At 40.2% G+C, this 10,194-nt stretch overlaps 1 long non-coding RNA gene across 1 annotated transcript; it reads left to right on the forward strand.

The window, feature by feature from the left end:
- Positions 1-3,014: 3,014 nt before the first annotated feature.
- On the forward strand, positions 3,015-3,789 carry LOC120433714. The gene is made up of 2 exons (XR_005608714.1): positions 3,015-3,207; positions 3,437-3,789. It is a non-coding gene; the product is annotated as an uncharacterized LOC120433714 (long non-coding RNA).
- The last annotated feature ends 6,405 nt before the right edge of the window (positions 3,790-10,194 follow it).

Here is a 10,194-nt window from a genome sequence, read left to right on the forward strand (position 1 = left end):
AACTATTCTCCATACAAAATGTATCTTGAGCAATGGAGGGCTCAAGCTAAAAAATTTTAAGTCTTAAAGTTCTCAGAGGAATATGAAACATTTCTTGTGTCTGGAAGTATCACAATACAGGAACTCCAGCAACACTTGAAGGGAAGAGGAACAACTTCATTGACTGACCAACGCGTTTCGGCTTGTGGCCTTCATCAGGGTCATAGTAACACATAGTAGAAGTGTGCTTAAATTAAAAACAAGAAACAGAAAAAAAATCAAATTAACCAATCACATCTTCATGGATAAACCAGCTGACATATAACAGGTGTGATTTGGTTAATTGGTTAAGTCACGCCCAAGTAAATACTGGACTAGGTCATTAATGGTGAAGACGGTGAGGACACATAATCCCCACTTGTCTTAAAATAATACATGCATGACATACATAAAAAGAATATTAAAAATATACAAAAAAAAGATTACAAAGAAAAGCATTTGATGAAAAAGAAGTCAGTGCAGTAACTAGATTAAAAAGCAAGAGGACTATTTTTTGTTTATTGCCAGTGTTGAAGCAGTATTTTCGTTGTTGCAGTGTAAACTTTTGTCTTATTTGTGTGTTTTAGCCCTTGCTGTTGTGTTGTCTGTTGTTTTTTTGTTTGTTTTGTTTGTTTGTTTGTTTTTTCTTATATCAAAAATCTCAATAAATATATATATATAAAAAAAAAAAAAAAGCAAGAGGACATCATCACATGGAAAAACATTTGTGGAAAGGTCCTCATTTATGTCTCTCAAATGTAGACTTTGTGAGATTATTCTATTATCTTATGCCACGTTATACCCCTAATTAAACATTGTGAAATCATTATGTAGTTTTAGGTTGCATTATTCTCCTCACTTAGAAGAAGGGGATAACTATTACATTTATTAAACTGATTTGTATTACATTAGACTGCTGATGTATTGTGAATGAATGATATTGTTTTATGATGCATGATACTGCTGTTTCATAAGAAATACTGTTTTCAGAGAATCATGGCCTTATTTGTCTGATTAGAAAAGAACAGAACATACTGCACAGGAAGCCAAGGTCGTAACATAGGCTCACTGAGAGAGAGAAAGGATGTGGATGTTTAGGTTTTATGACTGTGGAAGGGGGGCTGACGCTATAAGAGTTTGAGTAACGGTCCGACATTTTGAGATCTGCAGTGACCCTCTTCATGCACATCTCCCCATCCGGATGGTTTATGGTCAAAGTGTTGTATGGAATAATGAGAATTGTATGGAATAAAGAGATTGTTGATTGAGCATTTATACACCAAGTGTTGTTCTTCCCTCAGCCCAAAGATCAAAGAACTGAGATTTTAACAACTTAAAATGTAGACTTAAAACGACTACTCCTACTTTTACTGATAAAATAAACAGAAATAGATAAATAAATAAACATTACCCATGCAAGAATAATGGACGGAGCAGAGTAAGTGGTAAAACAGAATAAAAAAAGGGTACAGTTCACAAAAAGTCATTGATAGAAAAATCCTCATTCATACCTCTAGGGGGCAGACTCTTAAAATGGAATGTCCAAAATGTTTCTCTTTTTTTCTGGATACAATTAATGTTACCACCTCTTTGGTTTAGTTTAATGGCTTCAGTGCCTAGAAAGAATAGAGGTGAATTTGGATGTTTATCATTGAAGTGTCTTGCAACAGGGCTGTTTAGATCATTCCTCTTGATCGAATCAGAGGGCGGGATGTTTCTCCTATACATATTTCATTGCATGGGCACTGTATCATGTAGATTACATTTTTAGTTCTGCATGTGATAAAGCCCTTTATGGCAATAGTTTTGTCACTTATAGGATCTTTGAATTATTTGACATTTTTGGTGTATTGACAAATTATGCATGACCCACATTTGAAATTGCCTTGTAGGTTATGCCTTATCCTATTTGGCCAAGACACTTCACCTGTTGCCAATAGTCCAAAGGTGAGGTAGAGAGTAGTGGGTAACAGGCTGAAGGGGACTGCAGAAACTTTAATTGTCAGGTTAAGTATTATTATCCCTTATCCCATTTGGCCAAGACACTTCACCTGTTGCCTACTGGTTGGGGCCCTGTGGCACCAGTGTCCAGCAGCCTCGCCTCTGTCAGTGCACCCCAGGGCAGCTGTGGCTACAATGTACAGTAGCTTGCCATCACCCGTGTGTGAATGGGTGAATGACTGAATGTAATGTAAAGCGCTTTGGGGTCCATAGGGACTAAGTAAAGTGCTATACAAATGCAGGCCATTTACCATTATTTGACTTTAATTGTACAATTGATGATTTAGATAGGAATCACTTGGAGCCCCATATGCATTCAAGGAGGATATTGAAATGTGTTAACGAGACCTATAATTTGGTTGATGTGTGGCATTCTAAACATGAAAAAACACAACTTTTTTCATGGGCTCATTGTGAGGAGAATTACATTTCTTTAGCACGTTTTGATAGGTTTTATTGTTATGGTCATGCAACATGTGTCCAGTGGGTTTTTCTGATCATAATATGATGGAAGAAAATGTGTTTATAAATAGACTAAGACCTAAGAGTGCATATTGGCATTTTAATACGGTTTTGCTAAATGATGGGTGTTTTAAAAAAGGATTTTTCTTTTTTTGGAATCAGTGGAGAACTATGAAGTGTCAGTTTGCTTCCTTGCAGCAATGGTGGGATATTGGTAAAATAAAAATTCAGCAGTTCTGTATTCAATAGACACATAATGTCACAAGAGAGACGGTAAAATCTATTAAAGAATTAGAGACTGATATAGTGGATCTTTAAAATTTGAGTGAGTCCACAGGAGATCGAGGCCATTTCCAGGCACTCAAAAGTAAAAACGCTGTTTTGGCTGATCTGCTAGGGCTTAGAGCACAGGCCGCCCTGGTCTGTTCACCTTTTCAAAATTTTGCTGAAATGGATGCTCCCTCAGAATTCTTCTTTAATTTGGAGAAATTAAAAACATTGTTTTACTACCATACTGTTTTTTGGAGAAATTTAACAAATCAGTGATCTGTGAATTCGTATTTTTCTTTTTTTGTCTTTCAATTCAGGTGCTTTACACTTGTCCTCTCCCAGCATTCAGCACTTCAGACACTCAACACCCCACCCAGACGACAGCCTTACCCCGACCTGATGAGAAGGATGGATGACCAAAGGACAAACTGGAGAGTGGAGCTGTTTTCCAACTATGTAAGCTATCACCTCACATTGACTACAAACTGTCTTGAAGACTAAATTCTTCCAGTAGTTGGTATAAGTCATGGTTCGATGTCAGCAGCACTGTAGGTTTAAGTTTATTTATAGTTTTCATGTGTGTATGTTGGATTTAAAATTGCGTTTTAACAACATACTGCAACTACCAACAATGAAAATCTGTTGTGTGTTAAAATGACAACTTTCTTGTGTTATTGCTTTGCAGGGCAGTGTCTTTAGCAATCCTGGAACAGCTGAGAGTGGACAGAGCTGCACAGAGGACCAAAGATCCACTCTCAGCACTTTATATCTGACCGGCCCCAGCACCACCCCTCTTCACCCAACGTGAGGAGGGACCTGACCCCGCCTGCACAGAGGGAGTTGTGGACATCATTTCTGTGTCACTGGGTTTAGGAACCTTCTCACACACACACGGATGAACACTGTCACTGGAAGATGTCTCCATTGCATCAGCAGGATGTAAGCATTTATACAATATTGCAGTTTGTGATGTTTTATACATGTTTTTATCTCTTCATTTAAAACTAGGAGATATAAAATAAACCAATTTTCATAATATTTTCTGTGTATTTCTTTTATAATAAGTTATTTGGAGCATCATTGCAGCCTGTCAGCTTTTTATTGAGGATTTAGAAAGTTGTTGGTGGCCTGAGTGTGTACAGTGGGGAGTTGTTTTTGTCACATGGTGAAAGTGACCTGATGGGGAGCAAAAAGACAAACTGAACAATTTGGGGATTCACAGACTTTTGTAATCCTTTGAAAAAATGAAGAAAACTTGTTCTCTGTAAACAAAAAGCTCAAATATAAACCATCCTGACACACTGACAGAAATGATCTGCTATCTATAAGCAGGACAATGTTTTCATGAGCCTGGTGGAGGTAATTTGCATGAGTTTAATCTCCTGGTCAAAACTTGCATGATTCTGTTAGGACTGTAACTTTCTCCTGTTTATTTATTAATTTGTGTATTGTAGAAGATTAATACATTCACCAACCTATTCTTACTTGGCCTGAATGTTTGAATGTTTGCAGTTTCAGGTCATCCTACTAATCAGTTTTAAGTACTGTAGAAAGTGAGTACCAATTTAATCAAGTCCTGGGATGAAATGGGACAAAAGGGTAATGTGACAGCCACATTACCGGTAGTTCCCTTTCCTCGTTTAACAATGTGTAAGCATACTGCTTTAACCTGCAATTTACTGCATGTTATAATGCTGCATGGTACAACCACAGTCTGCTAACCACCCATGATCGAAGGTTTTGAGGTCTTGCTCGAGCTACTGATGAAGCTTTATCAATGATTGTTATGTTTCCCAACCACATTTTATCCCGATGGTCCAAGGCTTACATCTTTATGGTCACAAACGTACTTCTGTAATTAAACAGTAACCAATTTATTACTTTAATTTACATTGGGAGCATTAATGAACATAAATCAGATTTAACCAGATTATGTGTTTAGGTCAAGAGGCACAGACCATCTTTAAGAGGCTCTTCTTGAATGTCTAATCACAGTGTTTGTGTTTGTCTGCAGCATCACTGCAGCAGAGTGGGTATAACACAAGGCCACAGTCACGTGGTATTAAGTCAATAAAATACCCTTAAACAAAGTCAGAGGGATGTGGCTGAGGTTATCAGTATGACCGCTCCATAGATTTCCTCCCTGATGCTCCTTTGCCTTCTAGATATCAGTACAATTTTTAAACCCAAATAGGTCACTTAAAGTATTTTAACCTCCTAAGACCAGAAATCTCTCATGGCATGCATTTTTAATTTCTTTGCTATTTGGGCTGATTGGGACCTGATGAATGTAAAAACATAGAATTACCGGATTTGTTTTGGGGTTTGTTTTTTTTTACCTGATTTTTATCTCTGAGAAAAATGAGATCCAGATATGAGGACATTCATTTAAAATTTTGATATAACAGTGGCAATATACTGTCCTCGTAAGTGGATATGCATGATACCACGTGACTCGTTATCGTGCTTTTGGCTCAGATACCGCCGAGCGGTTTTCCATATTGTTTGACCAATTTATTTCTTATCCTCCTGAGTTGTCCACCTCAGATGGATTAGTTTCGTATTTGGATTCTGCTTGTAAATCTGTCCTCGACGCTGTCGCTCCTTTTATATTCAGACAATGCAAGCCAAAGGCTAGTCCTTGGCTAACTGATTTTACCAGAGCCACTAGAAAAGAATGTAGAAGATGTGAAAGACGGTGGAAAAAAGATAGGCTGTGTGTCTCTATGGAAGCTCTTAAGACTAGCTGGAAAGTCTATCAGAGAGCAGTAAAGGCTGCCAAGCACTCCTATTTTTCTCAACTTATTGCTGCCAGCTCGCATAACCCTCGTGTTCTATACAACACTATAAATTCTGTAATTAATCCGGAAGGCTATATTCTTTTGCACTCTTCTGCAGTTATGTGCAATAAGTTTCTTAATTATTTTGTGGACAAGGTTGCTAGTTTGAGACCTCCGACTCTACCTATTGCTGACCCAGCCATGCATGGTTCTTGCTCAAGTCTGTTGTCTGCTTTTCTACCAATTGTTTTATCTGATTTAGAGAAACTTGTGTTGAAAGCTAAACCGTGTGGCTCTCCAAATGACGTTGTTCCTCCCCGCTTTCTCAAAAAGGTATTTCCTATCATTGGACCACACATTCTGAACATTATTAATACTAGTCTTTTGTCTGGTCAAGTACCTAGGGAATTGAAGCATGCAGTCATACATCCTTTACTTTAGACAGTTCAGTCATATCAAATTTTAGACCCATCTCTAAGCTTCCCTTTCTTAGTAAGATTCTGGAAAGGATTGTTTATACTCAGTTGATGGACTACTTGAATGACCCTAAATTGTCAGAAACATAAAGTGCCATTCCATCTATACGCAGATGGCTGCCAGCTCTACTTACCCTTTAGTCTTTCTGATAGTCTCCCAACTCGAACTCTGCTTGACTGCCTTACTGATGTCAAAGCATGGATGGCAAAAAACTTTTTAAATTTTAATGATCGGAAGACAGAAGCAATTTTATTTGGCCCAAATCGTTCTTCTCATACTCCGGATGTTGATCTTGCAGCTTTAACTTCCCAACTAAAGAGTTCGATCACAAATCTTGGAGTTAAAATTGATTCTGCACTTACCTTTGATGACCATGTAAACGGGGTGGTAAAATCAGACGTTTATCAAAGTTTATCAAAGGTTTATCAAAGGTTAAGCCCTTTCTTTCCAAGCGTGACTTGGAAAATGTTATTCATGCCTTTATTACCTCACGTTTAGATTATTGTAATTCTCTTTTAATAGGGGTTGGGCAGGGCACTTTGTCACGCTTGCAATTAGTGCAAAATGCTGCGGCACGATTTTTAACTGGCAGAAGAAAATTTGATCACATCACTCCGATATTGGCCTCTCTACACTGGCTTCCAATTGAATTTAGGATCCGTTTTAAAGTCCTTTTATTGGTTTTTAAAGCTCTAAATGGTCTGTCACCTGTTAATTTGTCTGACTTGTTGAAGCCCCACGTCCCCACTCGTTCCCTTCGGTCAGCTGAGCAGTTGCTGCTTTCTGTCCCAAAGTCACGGCTGAAACTTAGAGGAGACCGAGCGTTCTCTGTTGCAGCGCCGATGCTTTGGAATAACCTTCCTCTCCATATTAGACAGGCTACATCAGTGCCAGTTTTTAAGTCTTTATTAAAAACCTATTTTTATTCCTTGGCTTTTAACTCTGTGGGTAACTGATATTTTATTTTTATTTTTATTTTTGTATTTTATTTTTTTTTATTACTATGTGCATATTAGTATTGTACAGCACTTTGGTCTACCAGGTGTGTTTTTAAAGTGCTATATAAATAAATGATGCTGCTGATGATGATGATGGATATCAAGCCCTTGTAGAGCAAAACTTTGTATTTTGGTCTAGACAACCCAAAAATGTGATGTCCACATATGTGGGCGCCAGGTCCTAAGAGGTTAAAATAACATTTGGGTGAGCAAATGCACCAGGAGTCTTTCAGGCCCAAGTCAGTGAGATCCTTCTTAACTACGTGAGGTCAGTTAAAAGCAGACTCAGTCAAAGTGGTTGAATGTCACGTCCCACACAGACCCTGCGAGCAGCAATCACTGATAAGTGCAATTGGTGGTCACTCATAAGCTATGTCACACAAACGCCCTGGGATCGTCGATCGTTGATAAGAAACGTCAGACACACAACGTCACCCTGCAATCGCTGACAAGTAATGTCACACACGCCCTTTGATTGGCGATCACAAAAAATGTCACATTACATACACGCCCTGCTATCGCTAATACGTGACGTTACACACACGCCCTCCTATTGGCAAAAGCTCATAAGCCATGCCACATACATGCCCTGCGATCGGCGACCACTCATACTTCATGTCATAGACACGCCCTAGAATCAACGTTCGCTGACAAGTAATGTCACACGCAAACCCTGTAATCGGCGATCGCTCATAAGTCACCTCATACAAACGCCCTGTGATCGGCGATCGCTGATAAGTGACGTCACACACAGGCCATGCAATCCGGTCTTTAAGTCTGACGTCATTAGCCATGTCTGGGCCCAAACTCCGCTGCAGGTCCTTAAGTCAAATGATCACTGTAGCATTGCTGAGAGTTGAAAAACTGTCTAAATTCTTTCATCTGTAATAAAATGACATGGAATGTCAATGTAATAAAATGAAATGAATGGAATTCATGACATTTAACGGAGTTAGAAGTTAGCAGGGAGTTAGCTCGCTAGCTTCCATCTAAATATAATATACCATGTTCTGACTGAGGGACTTATGAAACAAATTAAAACGTGAGTGGACTAATTCTTACATAGCGCTTTTCTACTCTCCCGGAGTACTCAAAGCACTCTATACAACATGCCACATTCACCCAGTCACTTTATCTACACTCAGTGCTTTCACACTCAGTACATTCACACTCCGATGGATGCATCGGTTGGTGTTGGGGTTAGTACCTTGCCAAGGATACTTGACATGCAGACTGGAGGAGCCAGGGATCAAACCGCCAACCTTCCGATCAGTAGGTGACCAGCTCTACCTCCTGAGCTACAGCCACCCGTACAGCTCTGCTATCACTTCCAACATAAATGAAGACAGGAAAGTAAACAGCAGTGACGTTTGTAGGGTTACTGAAGTTGGGCTAGCTGGTATATTGACTATAATTATAACATTGATTATAATGCATTGTTATTTTTGTGCAGAGAGAGCAAAAACATAAAAACTCCCTCTCAGCTTGTTCGTGGCCAAAAATGGCCACCCCTTGTTTACATTTACAAAATGCTATAAAATTCATATATATTAAGAAAAATTTCCACTTTTTTTGACTTGATTTTTTAGATTAGCATCAGTGCTGTTCATCAACACCAAAATATCAATCAAATTCAGAATTTTAACCTTTTAAATACCAGTTAAATCACATAATTTTAATGATTTACAAAGGGATAAAAGCATAAAATCCCCATTTTTTTTTCTAAATAATACATGCAAACTGATTTATTTTCTAACCATGATGGAGGTTAGATGCGTAGCAATAATTAAAAGTATCAATGAGTTTTATGCATGTTTGTTTTTTTGTGCAGTGACAGAAAAACAAAAAAAATCCCTCTCAGCTTGTTCGTGGCCAAAAATGGCCACCCCCTGTTTATGTTTACAAAATGCTATAAAATTAATATATATTAAAACATTTTTCTACTTTCATTGACTTGAGTTTTTAAATTAGCACCACTTCTAGTCATGAAAACCAAAATATAATTCAAATTCAGATATTATACCCTTTGAATACCAGTCAGATTACGTATTATTACTACGCTTTTGGGGGAAAATAGTGATAAAGTTCACATTTTTTAGCATATGAATGATGAAACCTAATATTGTAACAATGATTTTTTTTTTTTTTTTTTTTTTTTAACCTGTCATCCGCGTTCTTCATGTAATGATCTGCTAGAGGGTGTGGGGGGCCACTGCCCCGTCCTCCAGGGCATGAAGCAGGTATGGAGGAGATCAAAACTCCAGACATCCAGAGGCCCCCAGAACACAAGAGACCAAGGAAGACCAACAGAGGGCAGCCGCATGCTATCCCAGAAAGAGCTGAGGAGAGTCCCAGATGAGGGGTCACTCAGCAGCCATGGAGCAGCAGAAGCCGGGGGGTTGCAGTGGCGTGCCCGTGAGCTCCGCCGGCAGCCAGCTGTGCCTGAGTGACCGAGCCCCGGGCCGAGGGCCAAGGGCACCCCATCCCGAAGTGGCCCGGCGAGCCCCAGGCTCCAGGCCCCGATAAGCAGCCACCAAGGGTGAGCCGGTGGGTACCTGGGCGCCACCCGGACACAAAGAACCACCAACGCACCGATGTCTGAGGCGTCTGCCACCGGCAGGGGAAGTGGTGGGGAGATGGGCCTCAAACCTTGGAGGGCCTGAGATGTCCCCAGAGAGGTGGCGTCTGATACCCAACCTGACATATAGACACAGACAAACAGGCACACACAGATACAAACATCTATTCCCACCCTCATGCTCTCATATACAATTACTCAACAATTACTCAACACTCACCCAACGTGGAGACAGACATAGAGACACTGTACACACAATCACACTCCCAAAGCGTACTCTAAGCCCGGGTCTAGGTACCCCTGCCCTGGAGGGGGAAACTGCGCCCAGACCCAGGTGGTGTTACCTTTTCCCTGCGGTGGGGAGAAGCAGACTGCCCGACTCCGCAGCAGCAGGGAGGCCCCACATTCCAGACCCCAGTCGGACGGCCAACTCCTCCTCCTAGCCCCCGCTCCAGCAGGCCGCGAGAGAACGGGGGTGTGGGAAGACTCAAACCTCCCTCCACCCGCTCATATGTAGTGTTGATGTATGTGTGTTCTAAGGTGCATTTAAAACCCAGGAGGCATGGAGCTACCTGCCAGAGCAGCAGGTAGCGTATAGCCCCTCCTGCTA

Source organism: Oreochromis aureus, linkage group 16, assembly GCF_013358895.1.
Source record: "Oreochromis aureus strain Israel breed Guangdong linkage group 16, ZZ_aureus, whole genome shotgun sequence".
NCBI lineage: Eukaryota > Metazoa > Chordata > Actinopteri > Cichliformes > Cichlidae > Oreochromis > Oreochromis aureus.